The 16,266-nt window shown below is 39.8% G+C and overlaps 1 long non-coding RNA gene across 2 annotated transcripts; it reads right to left on the bottom strand.

Moving 5' to 3' along the window:
• Positions 1–10,412: 10,412 nt before the first annotated feature.
• On the bottom strand, positions 10,413–12,308 carry LOC131606772 (uncharacterized). 2 transcript variants are annotated; one of them, XR_009285028.1, is made up of 3 exons: positions 11,981–12,301; positions 11,423–11,879; positions 10,413–10,935 (listed from the first exon to the last, which is right to left on the bottom strand). It is a non-coding gene; the product is annotated as an uncharacterized LOC131606772 (long non-coding RNA). The 2 variants fall into 2 exon arrangements; XR_009285027.1 differs by having other exon boundaries at positions 10,413–11,879; positions 11,981–12,308.
• Positions 12,309–16,266: the final 3,958 nt, after the last annotated feature.

Here is a 16,266-nt window from a genome sequence, read left to right as displayed (position 1 = left end):
TTCTCCACACTTAAAGCACTTAACAGGAGCACTAGAGTCTCCCCCACTAGGCTTCTTCCAACTTCCAGCTTTATAATTACCTCTACCATATGGTTTACCACGGTCCATAGGCTTCTTCCCTTTCTTGTCAACTAACTCACGGGAGTGAGATGACTTCAGCTTCAGGTTATCCCCTTCATAGATTCTACTACAATCTACCAAATCAGCAAACCGACGAATCCTTTGGTACCTGATTCCCTGCTTAATTTCATCACGGAGACCATTCTCGAACTTAACACACTTCGAAAATTCGCTCGCTTCATCATTGTTATAGTGAACATAGTATTTGGCCAGCTCAACAAACTTTGAAGCATATTCCGGTACCGTCATGTTACCTTGTGTCAGCTCCAAAAACTCAACTTCTTTCTTGCCCCGAATATCCTCAGGAAAGTACCTCCTCAGGAATTCTTGCCTGAATACAGCCCAAGTAATCGCTACACCTGCAGATTCAAGTTCATCTCTACTAGCCATCCACCAATCATCAGCATCTTCAGACAGCATGTGAGTCCCATACCTCACCTTCAGATTCTCAGCACAATCGATCACTCGGAAGATCCTTTCAATTTCCTTCAGCCACTTCTGAGCGCCTTCGGGATCGTGCGTGCCTTTGAACAAAGGAGGATTGTTCCTCTGAAAACTGTTCAGCTGCCTGTCAGCACCAATACCAGCTCCATTGGCATTCCCTCCCAACACACCAGCAATCATGCCCAGAGCCTCAGCGATCGCGTCGTCGTTTCTTCCTCCTCTTCCGGCCATTGTTCTGCTAAATATCAAACAATATTCATTAGAACAAGAAGTATCGACAGTGTCAACCTTACACTAGTCGTATACGAAGGATTAACCGACTCTAAGACTCTGACTCAAACGACCAACTATGCTCTGATACCACTATTGTAACACCCTTCTAAACCCCGCGGAAAATTTTTCAAAAATCAGAGTAAAACATGAGAAAGGGCATTACAACTCCAATAAAATAAATAAACATTCATGTCATGCCATATAAGGAACGATAAACCAAAATTATTCAGGTAGCATGTTAACACAGCGGAATATTCTTAACAACTGAATAATCAAACAACCGGAGTCATAGACTCATAATTCAACCATAAACCATAAACAAAACAGAAGTTTATCAAACAACTCTAAAATAACGTTCCCGGTGTTACACGACCAGAGCATGACACAGACCCAACTGACTCTAACGAGCTACTTGACGAGCTAATCCTCACCAAGTATACAAGCTACTCCTCAATCTGAAAAATAACAACAGTAAGGGTGAGTTTCATTCACATTAACAAATGTTATAGGAATATAAACAATACAACTTCATCCATACATTAATCACCCAAATCAATTATATTCAGATAGCATAGCAACATTTATCAAATGCAGTCATTCATACTAAAATACACACAAATTGCAACATTGGACCACTTCCATTCATGTTACAATTATACACAACAACCTAATGCAATGCAACTAAATGCATGTGGTACCAATCATGGGATAACCCATCTCACCGATCCACCACCATAAAGATTCGGCTACTTCTCTCACTAATTCCACACAATGGGAATTAGCTACCGCTGTCCCACCACCGTAAAGGATACAGCCCACAACATGATTATGAAATGCATGCATCAACAACAACATGCTCATCATTAACATCCACCGACAATTCATAATCATTTATGTCACAACACACAAGCATAATAATATCACAACCATTTGATATTCATCACAGCATAATACATTTACCACCACAAATATATTACCATTCATCAATCATAATAGCTAGAAACACTGCATAGCATATTCATACTATTATTCAACTATCACCAAACACAATCCACAAAACCAACAAAGTGATTTTTAAATTATAATCCCCTAATATACATCATAAAATAGGGCATTAATTCATCTACCAAGTACTCGAAACAGCGTACAAAAAGGATTAACGGTTTAAAAGTTACGGATATTTAAAATAAGTATTTTTCCAAAAAGCTTCAGTGGTAACCGGTTACCTAAATGATGTAACCGGTTACATCACTGACAGTAACTTTTATTTTTCAATTTCGCCCAGTGGTAACCGGTTACCTAAATGATGTAACCGGTTACATCATCGCGAAATGCAATTCTTCGCCTGTTTGAGACCATGTAATCGGTTACTTCCCTCATGTAACCGGTTACATTACTGATATAGCAGAAAAATCACTTTCCTGCAGCACTGTTTTCATCCCAAGTGCGAACCCAATCATTTCAACACGTCCAAAATCTCATCATAGCACGAAAATACACATTTATACATGCTTCTAATAGGTATTAACATCAGTAATCAACATCAAACATCATTCACAACAACACAATTGCATCATACATCATAATTTGAACCTAAAATCCTACAAACCCCAAAACCCCAAACACCGACATATAATCCAATTCGGAATCCTAACATACGAAATCGATCGAATCATTCATAATACCCATAATAGAGGTTAATGAGAAGAATCCCCCCTTACCTCGATGTCGAATTCTTGGATGCTCTTTCTCTTCGCACTTGCTCTTCTCCCAATTTCACGTTCAACTCTTCTGCTCCCTTTTTGGTTCTCTTTTCACAAAATACTCCTCTTTTCTATTTTATGAAAATATAACTTAATTTTAGAAAAGGGCTTTGCAACTGATACACCCCCCCAACTGCTACTTACAACACTGGTCCATTAGCCTTATTTCATCCATGTTCTCAAATAATTCCATTTAATTCTAATATTTAATAAAAAAATTAATTAAATTAAATAAAGAATTTTATGGGGTGTTACAACCCTCCCCCTCTAGAAAAGTTTTCGTCCTCAAAAACATACCTTAGGCAAAGAGTTCCGGGTAGGAGTCCTTCATCTGGCTCTCCAATTCCCATGTAACATTTCCACCGGCTGGTCCTCCCCAAGCTACTCTGACCAACACTATCTCCTTGCCACGCAATTGTTTCACCTTCCGATCCTCAATCCTCGTAGGCAAAGCTTCAACTGTCAGATTATCCTTTACCTGTACATCATCCACTTGGATAACATGTGACGGATCAGCAATGTATTTCCTCAACTGCGACACATGGAATACATCATGCAGATTCGCAAGTGTCGGTGGTAACGCAATGCGATACGCCACCTCTCCCACTCTTTCTGAAATCTGAAACGGACCAATAAAACGCGGAGTCAACTTCCTTGACTTTAGAGCTCGTCCGATACCAGTCATAGGTGTAACCCTCATAAACACGTGATCTCCTTCTTGAAACTCAAGTGTTCTCCGTCTCTTGTCATGATAACTCTTCTGACGACTCTGAGAAGCCTTCATCTTCTCCTGAATCATCTTAATCTTTTCTGTCGTTTCTTGAACAATCTCTGGTCCAATCACCGCACTTTCGCCAGATTCATACCAACATAAAGGCGTCCTACATCTCCGACCATACAAAGCTTCAAACGGAGCCATACCAATGCTAGAGTGAAAACTATTATTGTAGGTAAATTCGATCAAGGGTAGATAACTATCCCAAGTACCACCTCTTTCCAACACACAAGCACGCAATAAATCTTCTAGCGATTGAATAGTTCTTTCTGTCTGTCCATCCGTCTGCGGATGATAAGCAGAACTCAATCTCAGCTTAGTACCCAAAGCCTTCTGCAACCCTTCCCAAAATTTGGATGTAAACCTTGGATCTCTATCTGACACGATACTCGAAGGAATACCATGTAAACTCACTATCTTCTCAATGTACAATTGAGCCAGCTTCTCCATTGGGTAATCCATTCTCATTGGTATAAAGTGAGCAGACTTAGTCAACCTATCCACTATGACCCAAATGGCCTCATAGTTCTTCACCGTTCTCGGCAATCCAGAAACAAAATCCATAGATATACTATCCCACTTCCATTCCGGAATAAATAACGGTTGCATAGCTCCATATGGTTTCTGATGCTCAACCTTCGACTTCTGACAAGTTAAACAAGCATAGACAAATTCAGCTATTTCCTTCTTCATTCCAGGCCACCAAAACCGCTTCTTCAAATCATGATACATCTTGGTCGCACCAGGATGTATGCTCAGTCCACTACGATGTCCTTCTTCGAGAATACTCTTCCTCAATTCAGAAACGTTAGGAACACAAACACGATTACCAAACCTTATAATACCATTCTCGTCGATTCTGAATTCACCTCCCTTGCCTTGGTTAATTAGAGTCAATTTATCCACTAACTCCACATCAACTTTCTGACCCTCTCGAATCTCTTCCAGAATACCACTAGTCAACTTCAGCATGCCCAACTTAACACTGACAGGAGTGTCTTCGCATACTAAACTCAAATCTCTGAATTGTTCAATTAAATCCAATTCTCTCGCCATAAGCATAGACATATGCAAGGACTTCCTACTCAAAGCATCGGCAACCACGTTTGCTTTACCCGGATGGTAATTCAGCCTAACATCATAATCCTTGAGGAACTCTAACCATCTCATTTGCCTCATATTCAGCTCTTTTTGATCAAATAGATACTTCAGGCTCTTGTGGTCACTAAACACTTCAAACCTCGAACCATACAGATAGTGTCTCCACAATTTCAACACAAATACCATTGCTGCCAACTCTAAGTCATGAGTCGGATAGTTTCTCTCATGTACCTTGAGTTGCCTCGACGCATAAGCGACTACCTGTTGATTCTGCATTAGTACACCTCCTAATCCCAACAATGAAGCATCACAATATACAACAAAAGATTCCGCCGGATTCGGCAAAATCAAGATCGGCGCACTAGTCAATCTCCTTTTCAAGTCTTGGAATCCTTCTTCACATTTCGAATCCTAGATGAATGCTTGACCCTTCCTAGTCAACTTAGTTAACAGTAACGCTAACTTCGAGAAACCTTCAATGAACTTTCTATAGTAACCCGCAAGACCAAGGAAACTACGGATTTCAGAAACTGACTTCGGAGCTTCCCATTGAGACACTGCTTCTACTTTCGTTGGGTCAACGACAATACCATCTTTAGAAATTACATGCCCAAGAAAGCTTACTTCACTTAGCCAGAACTCACACTTTGACAGTTTCGCATAAAGTTTCTTTTCCTTCAGTAGTTCTAATACCACTCTCAGATGCTCTGCATGTTCTTCTTCACTCTTAGAATATATTAGAATATCATCGATAAATACCACCACAAACTGATCCAGATAAGGATGGAAGATCCTATTCATATACTCCATGAAAACCCCCGGCGCATTAGTTACTCCAAATGGCATCACTGTATACTCGTAATGACCATACCTTGTTCTAAATGCCGTTTTCTGAATATCGTCCGTCTTCACCCGAATCTGATGATATCCCGACCTCAAGTAAATTTTGTTAAACACACTCGCACCAACCAGTTGATCCATCAAATCATCAATCCTCGGCAATGGATACCGATTCTTGATAGTAACTTTATTCAGCTGTCTATAATCCACAAACAGTCTCATAGAGCCTTCTTTCTTCTTTACCAATAACACCGGCGCACCCCACGGCGACACACTAGGACGAATGAATTCTTTTTCCAGTAACTCTTCCAGTTGACTCTTCAATTCTGCTAATTCAGATGCCGACATACGATACGGTGCCATTGACACAGGACTAGTTCCAGGAACTAACTCAATAGCAAATTCTACCTCCCTCTCTGGCGGTAACTCTCTTACATCTTCTGGAAAAACTTCTGGAAATTCACATACTACTGGTAAATCACTACTCACCGCTTTCTTCTTCACTTCCATGGATGCAATCAACATAAACACGGCAGCCCCGTCCTTCATGGCTTCATCCACTTGTCTAGCAGTCATTGCTAAATCCTCGACACTGACATCTTCAGGAAAAATAACTGTCTTCGTGAAACAGTTGATATGAACCCGATTAAATTGCAACCAATTCATACCCAGGATGACATCAAGTTGTTCCAACGGAAGGCATACTAAGTCCATTCCGAACTCTCTACCAAAAATATCAATTGGACAGTTCAAACAGGCAAACGAAGTAGTCACTGAACCCGACGCAGGAGTGTCAATGATCATACTTCCATGAATATCAGATATTTCCAAGTTCAGACGTTTAGCACAATCCAATGAAATAAACGAGTGAGTTGCTCCAGTATCTATTATTGCAATTAAAGGAGTGCCATGGATAAAACACGTACCTTTAATCAATCGATCATCTGGAGTAGTCTCTGAACCTGATAAAGCGAAAACTTTACCCCCAGCTTGATTCTTCTTTGGCTTAGGACACTGTGGACTGATATGGCCCTCTTCACCACAGTTATAACAAGTCACAGTCCTTCCTTTGCAGTCAACAGCAATGTGGCCTGCCTTACCACACCGGTAGCACTTCTTCTCTTCCCTTTTGCACTCATGAACGCGATGTCCCGATTCTCCACACTTAAAGCACTTAACAGGAGCACTAGAGTCTCCCCACTAGGCTTCTTCCAACTTCCAGCTTTATAATTACCTCTACCATATGGTTTACCATGGTCCATAGGCTTCTTCCCTTTCTTGTCAACTAACTCACGGGAGTGAGATGACTTCAGCTTCAGGTTATCCCCTTCATAGATTCTACTACAATCTACCAAATCAGCAAACCGACGAATCCTTTGGTACCTGATTCCCTGCTTAATTTCATCACGGAGACCATTCTCGAACTTAACACACTTCGAAAATTCGCTCGCTTCATCATTGTTATAGTGAACATAGTATTTGGCCAGCTCAACAAACTTTGAAGCATATTCCGGTACCGTCATGTTACCTTGTGTCAGCTCCAAAAACTCAACTTCTTTCTTGCCCCGAATATCCTCAGGAAAGTACCTCCTCAGGAATTCTTGCCTGAATACAGCCCAAGTAATCGCTACACCTGCAGATTCAAGTTCATCTCTACTAGCCATCCACCAATCATCAGCTTCTTCAGACAGCATGTGAGTCCCATACCTCACCTTCAGATTCTCAGCACAATCGATCACTCGGAAGATCCTTTCAATTTCCTTCAGCCACTTCTGAGCGCCTTCGGGATCGTGCGTGCCTTTGAACAAAGGAGGATTGTTCTTCTGAAAACTGTTCAGCTGCCTGTCAGCACCAATACCAGCTCCATTGGCATTCCCTCCCAACACACCAGCAATCATGCCTAGAGCCTCAGCGATCGCGTCGTCGTTTCTTCCTCCTCTTCTGGCCATTGTTCTGCTAAATATCAAACAATATTCATTAGAACAAGAAGTATCGACAGTGTCAACCTTACACTAGTCGTATACGAAGGATTAACCGACTCTAAGACTCTGACTCAAACGACCAACTATGCTCTGATACCACTATTGTAACACCCTTCTAAACCCCGCGGAAAATTTTTCAAAAATCAGAGTAAAACATGAGAAAGGGCATTACAACTCCAATAAAATAAATAAACATTCATGTCATGCCATATAAGGAACGATAAACCAAAATTATTCAGGTAGCATGTTAACACAGCGGAATATTCTTAACAACTGAATAATCAAACAACCGGAGTCATAGACTCATAATTCAACCATAAACCATAAACAAAACAGAAGTTTATCAAACAACTCTAAAATAACGTTCCCGGTGTTACACGACCAGAGCATGACACAGACCCAACTGACTCTAACGAGCTACTTGACGAGCTAATCCTCACCAAGTATACAAGCTACTCCTCAATCTGAAAAATAACAACAGTAAGGGTGAGTTTCATTCACATTAAAAAATGTTATAGGAATATAAACAATACAACTTCATCCATACATTAATCACCCAAATCAATTATATTCAGATAGCATAGCAACATTTATCAAATGCAGTCATTCATACTAAAATACACACAAATTGCAACATTGGACCACTTCCATTCATGTTACAATTATACACAACAACCTAATGCAATGCAACTAAATGCATGTGGTACCAATCATGGGATAACCCATCTCACCGATCCACCACCATAAAGATTCGGCTACTTCTCTCACTAATTCCACACAATGGGAATTAGCTACCGTTGTCCCACCACCGTAAAGGATACAGCCCACAACATGATTATGAAATGCATGCATCAACCACAACATGCTCATCATTAACATCCACCGACAATTCATAATCATTTATGTCACAACACACAAGCATAATAATATCACAACCATTTGATATTCATCACAGCATAATACATTTACCACCACAAATATATTACCATTCATCAATCATAATAGCTAGAAACACTGCATAGCATATTCATACTATTATTCAACTATCACCAAACACAATCCACAAAACCAACAAAGTGATTTTTAAATTATAATCCCCTAATATACATCATAAAATAGGGCATTAATTCATCTACCAAGTACTCGAAACGGCGTACAAAAAGGATTAACGGTTTAAAAGTTACGGATATTTAAAATAAGTATTTTTCCAAAAAGCTTCAGTGGTAACCGGTTACCTAAATGATGTAACCAGTTACATCACTGACAGTAACTTTTATTTTTCAATTTCACCCAGTGGTAACCGGTTACCTAAATGATGTAACCGGTTACATCATCGCGAAATGCAATTCTTCGCCTGTTTGAGACCATGTAATCGGTTACTTCCCTCATGTAACCGGTTACATTACTGATATAGCAGAAAAATCACTTTCCTGCAGCACTGTTTTCATCCCAAGTGCGAACCCAATCATTTCAACACGTCCAAAATCTCATCATAGCACGAAAATACACATTTATACATGCTTCTAACAGGTATTAACATCAGTAATCAACATCAAACATCATTCACAACAACACAATTGCATCATACATCATAATTTGAACCTAAAGTCCTACAAACCCCAAAACCCCAAACACCGACATATAATCCAATTCGGAATCCTAACATACGAAATCGATCGAATCATTCATAATACCCATAATAGAGGTTAATGAGAAGAATCCCCCCTTACCTCGATGTCGAATTCTTGGATGCTCTTTCTCTTCGCACTTGCTCTTCTCCCAATTTCACGTTCAACTCTTCTGCTCCCTTTTTGGTTCTCTTTTCACAAAATACTCCTCTTTTCTATTTTATGAAAATATAACTTAATTTTAGAAAAGGGCTTTGCAACTGATACACCCCCCCAACTGCTACTTACAACACTGGCCCATTAGCCTTATTTCATCCATGTTCTCAAATAATTCCATTTAATTCTAATATTTAATAAAAAAATTAATTAAATTAAATAAAGAATTTTATGGGGTGTTACAACCCTCCCCCACTAGAAAAGTTTTCGTCCTCGAAAACATACCTTAGGCAAAGAGTTCCGGGTAGGAGTCCTTCATCTGGCTCTCCAATTCCCATGTAACATTTCCACCGGCTGGTCCTCCCCAAGCTACTCTGACCAACACTATCTCCTTGCCACGCAATTGTTTCACCTTCCGATCCTCAATCCTCGTAGGCAAAGCTTCAACTGTCAGATTATCCTTTACCTGTACATCATCCACTTGGATAACATGTGACGGATCAGCAATGTATTTCCTCAACTGCGACACATGGAATACATCATGCAGATTCGCAAGTGTCGGTGGTAACTGTCATACCCCAAATTTGTCCTACCCCTTTATTTTAACTGGCGTATACTTCCCATCTCATCTGCATACCCCCATCAGGGCATTTGCATGGCCTTACATTCATTCATAAAATAAAATGTCTAAAAGCATAGGATTAAGGGTCTCGAAACAAGTGGGATTTCATCTAAGCCTTGGCAAAAGGTTATTCATTCTCTCAAAAGGGTTGTTTGACACTTAATCAAGATTGTGATAGGTACATGTCTTCTGGAAGGCATTTGTTCAGATGACTTATTGCTTGACCTAAGTTACGATGCTATGAATTGAGTTGGGGCATTGATTCATCTCCGTGTGGGCAACCATTGTTCGAGTTTTGTTTCTTCCACGACAAGATATTGGGTTAATGGCAGATTTGAAGTTTAAAGTGCAAATTCTTTTGATGTCAAGCATTGAGAGGAATAAAGGATAATTGCTCATTTGAATTCAAAAAAAAGAAAAGAGATCTAAAGATAATTGACACTTGGTCAACAAGTCAACCTAGGAAGGTTGACATTTGCTAACTAAGTCATGTGGATCTCCTCATTCAAGATGGGATATGGGTAATTTCATTTGAAAGGCTCTATACTCATAGTAGATATTGAAGCATGAAGAGAAATTCAAAGTTGGAAAGAATAGAAGTAAAACTTCATCTGTATTTGGTTGAAATATAAGTCAATACAAAAGTCGAGTGTCTATACATCCATTTCAAGTCCCTTTACTAAGGTCCAAATTCATTCGATCTATACATTCTTTCAATTCCCATTATCATTACGACATCCAAAGTTCATCCACAATTACACAAAATCAATTCCATGTTATTACACTGAGACATTCACATCAAAAACTACAAAGAAAAATCCAAATCCTATTCTAGACACACTTCCGATTTTGCTATTTCGATCTTCAAGCTTTATGACCATAAGCCCACCTTCTGTTCCCGTTCATTGAGCCAACCTGCTGCCTGCATGTTGAAAAACAGCATAACCAATCATAAACTCAGTACACAAACTCCCCATACCTTCATGCTAACAGTCATTAACTAATCTCTTCCGATCACACTCAAATGCATAACAAACATACATCCACATCCCGTTAAAAAAACCGGTTTACATTCTACCAAATTGGAACCATAGCCTGCTGCTACCTGCATCTGCCACATATAATACCATGCCGAAGCTTATCGATAATCCTGAACCTGCATTTCACAAATCAGCCCTGCATCCACATAACAAAACCAACATCACCACTGAAATCCAAGCCAAAGTCAGCCCTGCATCCACATAACAAAACCAACATCACCACTGAAATCCTGCAAAACCGGTTCAGCAAGTCATACAATTTCAAACTAGAAAAAAAAACCAAATTACCTGCATATCACACTAAATAAAACCGGTACAGCCATACATTCTAAAGAGAAATAAGAGACCACACTTTTAGCATAACTAACATTTCACATAACAGTTCTAACCAACTTTCCTAACCAATTCTCAATAACCATCCAAACTGCAACTAACTTCATAATAAAAACTCCCTAACTGTTACGAACTGCAATAACCCAATCAACCAACAGAGTTCATAAACCACCTCTAACAACCTAGTACGATCCCTAACTAACTAACCTATCATTTTGTAACTAATATTTTCCATCTAACCGATTTGTAATAGAATTACCTCACTAACCGATTCAGTTATAAGCCTAAGAGAAACCTCCATATGCATAAGAGAGAAAAATCAGGAAGAGGAGAGAAGTAACTAACCTTTCAATCAATTCTGATTCTCCCTGATACTATATAACAGAATCTCCCTCCATGATTCAAGGTTCGACACGCCATTTCACCCTCATTCATCTTCGCACACCATCACCCACTCTTCATCATCTTCACACCATTCCTCATCATCTTCATCCACTAACCTCCACGATTCTACAATCTCTACCATTCTTCATCACTGAAAAAGAGTAACAAAAAACTCGAACAGAAACTATCACAAGAGAACCGAGTTCTTTAACTCTGAAAATCTTCAATATCTCTCTCGAATTCGCTCTTCAACTTTAAAAAAATCTCCAACCTTCAAAGATTTGGCAGAAATTCTTCAATCTTTGCAACAGAAAATCTCTTCATGATCTTCAATCTTCTCCGTTTGTTCGTGGTTCTGCAATCCTCAAGGTTTTTGACTCTATCAACGCGTCTTCATCGTGTCATCACCCTCACAACGCTACAACAAACGACAACAACGGCATCACACCGAGTTCGCGATTCAGAAAATACGAAACGAAGAAGAAGGAGAAGGTGATTGCTGCGGAAATAGAATTGTACCTGAATCTCCTCTTCGAAATTCTCCGCCACCGTGAAGAAACTCCGATCGAGACGAGAGGTAATCTGAGATGAGAACGAGCTTGATTCGGAGAGGTCATTGTTGAGAGATGATCGATTTGAAGTGGAGACAGGAGAGTGGTGTGTCGCGAATCGCGCCGGAGCAAGGGAGGTTGCCGTCGCCGTTTCTCGGTGAAGAAGAAAGAGTGAGATCTTTTGAATGAAGAAAGCTCAAAGGTCACAATTCCCTTGACCTAATTCCCCTTTTATCTCTTGCTTTGATTAATTGAATTAATTGAGATTAGTGTGATATTAAGTGAAGATTAATCGCAATTAGTTTAAGTGTTAATTAGAACATTAAGATATCTGGCGGATTAATGGAATAAAATCTGAAAATCTAGAATGTGGATCAGTACTCTTCTGGGCCTTCACAAAACTGTTATGCGCACCCTATATGGCCCAAGTTCCTTTTTGACATGAGAAAAAAACTGTGACAAAAACAAGTCTGATGGGCCATTTGCTTGGGCCTCTGCGCCTATTTACTAACCACACCAGCATTATCAACTTTCACACCCCTGATTCACTATTTCTCTTGTTTAGACTTTAGATTGTTACATAGTTTGTTTTCTCTCTTATTCCTTTTTAGACACAATAAAATCGATATAAATTTTCTTGTTAGATTTTAGATCACATTTTTAGGAATGATTTTTGTCCTTTAATTGATAAAATGACATAGAAACCAATAAAATTGTTAGTTTTAGGATTAATAGATTTTTAGTGTATCTTTAGGTTTGAATTAGATTTCTCTTATTAACAAAAAACTCATAAAAATAGTAGTTTTAGACTAATTTTGTACTAATACTTGAATTGCTTCCTTTATGCTTTGTATCATTTTCATGCTATTTTTGTATAATTGTTGTGTGATTTTGTTACTTGTTTTGGCCATATTTTGGCCTATTTTGTTAGTACCATTTTATTGCTTCTTTTAGAATCTATCCCATGTTAACATAAGGATTTAGACTTGTATAGACAACTTAGATTAGAATCTAGATATAGTTCCCTATTGCATTCTTTTTTCTTTTCAACTTTTAAACACTTAATAAAATACCGACAAGGATCATACCGTTACTATATTTCATAGTAGGAAAGAAATGATCGGGGCGTAGGCCCCGATGTATGTTCTTTTCTACTTAGCGGAGAAGAAACGATTGAGGTGTGAGACCTCGGTGTATTTCTTGACCGTTATTTAGAGAAACGATTGTGGCGTAGGCCTCGATGTGCATTCTCTAAATATTCACAAAAGAACTTCTTTTACTTAGCGGAAAAGAAATGATTGAGGTGTGAAGCCTCGGTGTATTTCCTAACCGCCATTTAGAGAAACGATTGTGGCGTAGGCCTCGATGTGTGTTCTCTAAATATACAAAACAAAACTCTTTTTGGTATGATCTAAGTCACAAAATTAAATCCCCTTAAAAATCACTAACCAAAAATACTTCAAAAAACCTAATAAATGGTCAGATTTAAAGCAAAAGTAAGGAAGTGATGCGAGACCTTGTAGTGGGTTCTCGTCATCATGGAATTACCCTAAAAGATACAAACCAATCTCTTTTTCTCCTTTCTAAGGGCATTGTTATCTCCGCTCCATTGCATCCTAGGCTGTCCCCTTGTGCAAGAGCGCGAGCGTTAACTCCGCCCAACTAAAAAACACAAAACAAACAGAAAATCTTTAGCCGAGCTACGGTAGCTCTGATTCTGCAAAACAGATACGTAGGCAGCGGGGTAGGGCCCGTGCGAGCATAATACTTTATTTTCCCTACATTCTGCATGCATTTTAGTCCAGATTAGCGTAGTTTGCTTACACACCCATAGATTTAGACACTAGCGTGGATACCATCGAGTACGATGGGCGCGAGGGATGCTAATACCTTCCCCTCGCGTAACCGACTCCCTTACCCTTTTCTCTGGTCGTGAGACCGTTGTTTTGTTTTGTGGTTTGCTGGCATTCCCTTCCTTTTCAGGATAAATATGTTAGTGGCGACTCTGTTAATTTTCACGGTAGCGACAGCTGGCGACTCTGCTGGGGATGTTGCTAGACCTTTTGCTGGTCCATCCTTAGCGAGTCGATCCTAGCCTGCGTTTGTTTGTTTATTTACTGGGTGTTTATTTGTTTTTATGTCTATACCTTGTATATATGTTTGCATGTTTATTTTTCTGCTTGCATATCATGTTTATTTTTGTTTGCACATCATGCGTATGGATTATATTCTGTGTTCCTTGGGGTCTTCTGTTCTGTTTTGCAGGTTGGGTGGGATTGTTTCTATGAGGTAAAAGGCCCAATACCCAGGCCAGAGTGACACATAGGATACCTAGGATAGAGTGGATAGTCATGACGCCGATGAGATGTCAGGTCTTGTCTAGTGCGATCATGAGACCCACGCCCAGTCGAGGTCCAAATGGGGTATCATTGTTGGCATGTAGATGCAACAACATTGGTGCCTCAGGAGGACTGATAACGCTGGTTGCCATTTTAACCTTACCCTGACCTAGATTCACCCGTGAGTGGGGAGGGATATACATGACAGGTACCGTTGGTGACTCAGGTTCTGTTGGTGACTATTGGTTCTCCTGGTATTCAAAAAGGTGTCGGACCTTTGATCCTGTGACATTTGACCTGTATCAGTTATTCAGAGGATTGTACAGTGGTTACTAAGATTACATCGACCGTTGATCCCATGCTTTTGCATTGCATAACATCATTGCTTTGTCCACTTCATTTATGAAAGATCCTAAAGTCTATTTCCAAAAAAAAGAAGGAGAAAAAGAAAAAGGAAATAGAAAAGAAAAAAAAAAAGAAAAGATATTCTATACAAAATAAAGCCTTGAAAAAAAAAAGAAAAAGAAAGATGAAAGTGTGAGAAAAGACTTTAGGATCTCTCATAAATGAAACATGCATTCATACTATCATGCATATCATGGTTCTTTCAAAGACTTATGGGACCATTTCTATTCAGATTCCAAGATCAACAACAGATTTGACTTCTCACCGCCACAACTCCAAGATCAACTATGGAACAACTCCGTGAGGAAATGGATGAGATGAAGGAACAAATGGGTCATCTTATGTTGGAGATGCGAGACTTGGTCCGTAATCAGGATGCACTAAAAGAGGAGAATAGTCAGTTGAAGACTCAATTGAGCTTGGTCATGGAAGTTCTGAAGACGGTATTAAGGAAGGAAGGTGATGTTGTTCCTGCTGCTGCAACAGAAGTTGTTGATTCCTTCTTCCCAATAGGATTCCTTTCCACTCATGGAATGCCTCAGGGAGCTCTCCCTCAATTTCAAGTGCCATTATCTCCATGTCAATCTGTTCATGTCCCTAGAATGAATCAAGGGGGCCAAATGCGTGGGAAAAAGCCTAAGATACCTCAGAGAGTTCTCAATCCTATCCCGTTGCCTTATGCTCAGTTACTTCCTCGCTTGCTGGAACTTCAGTTGATTGAGCCACGAGATTTGGCTACGCCTGAAAAGCTACCTCCCAACTTTGATGTCAATGCTCGATGCGAGTTCCATTCTGGGGCACCTGGCCATGACATTGAGAATTGTAAGGCGATGAAACATCAAGTTCAAGATCTCATTGATTTAAAAGTGATTTTGTTCACCCCCGAGCTCCAAGATCAACTATGGAACAACTCCGTGAGGAAATGGATGAGATGAAGGAACAAATGGGTCATCTTATGTTGGAGATGCGAGACTTGGTCCGTAATCAGGATGCACTAAAAGAGGAGAATAGTCAGTTGAAGACTCAATTGAGCTTGGTCATGGAAGTTCTGAAGACGGTATTAAGGAAGGAAGGTGATGTTGTTCCTGCTGCTGCAACAGAAGTTGTTGATTCCTTCTTCCCAATAGGATTCCTTTCCACTCATGGAATGCCTCACGGAGCTCTCCCTCAATTTCAAGTGCCATTATCTCCATGTCAATCTGTTCATGTCCCTAGAATGAATCAAGGGGGCCAAATGCGTGGGAAAAAGCCTAAGATACCTCAGAGAGTTCTCAATCCTATCCCGTTGCCTTATGCTCAGTTACTTCCTCGCTTGCTGGAACTTCAGTTGATTGAGCCACGAGATTTGGCTACGCCTGAAAAGCTACCTCCCAACTTTGATGTCAATGCTTGATGCGAGTTCCATTTTGGGGCACCTGGCCATGACATTGAGAATTGTAAGGCGATGAAACATCAAGTTCAAGATCTCATTGATTCAAAAGTGATTTTGTTCACCCCCGAGGGTATGATT

This window comes from Vicia villosa, linkage group LG5 (assembly GCF_029867415.1).
Source record: "Vicia villosa cultivar HV-30 ecotype Madison, WI linkage group LG5, Vvil1.0, whole genome shotgun sequence".
In the NCBI taxonomy this organism is placed as follows: domain Eukaryota; kingdom Viridiplantae; phylum Streptophyta; class Magnoliopsida; order Fabales; family Fabaceae; genus Vicia; species Vicia villosa.
This window is presented reverse-complemented; position numbering and strand designations above follow the sequence as displayed.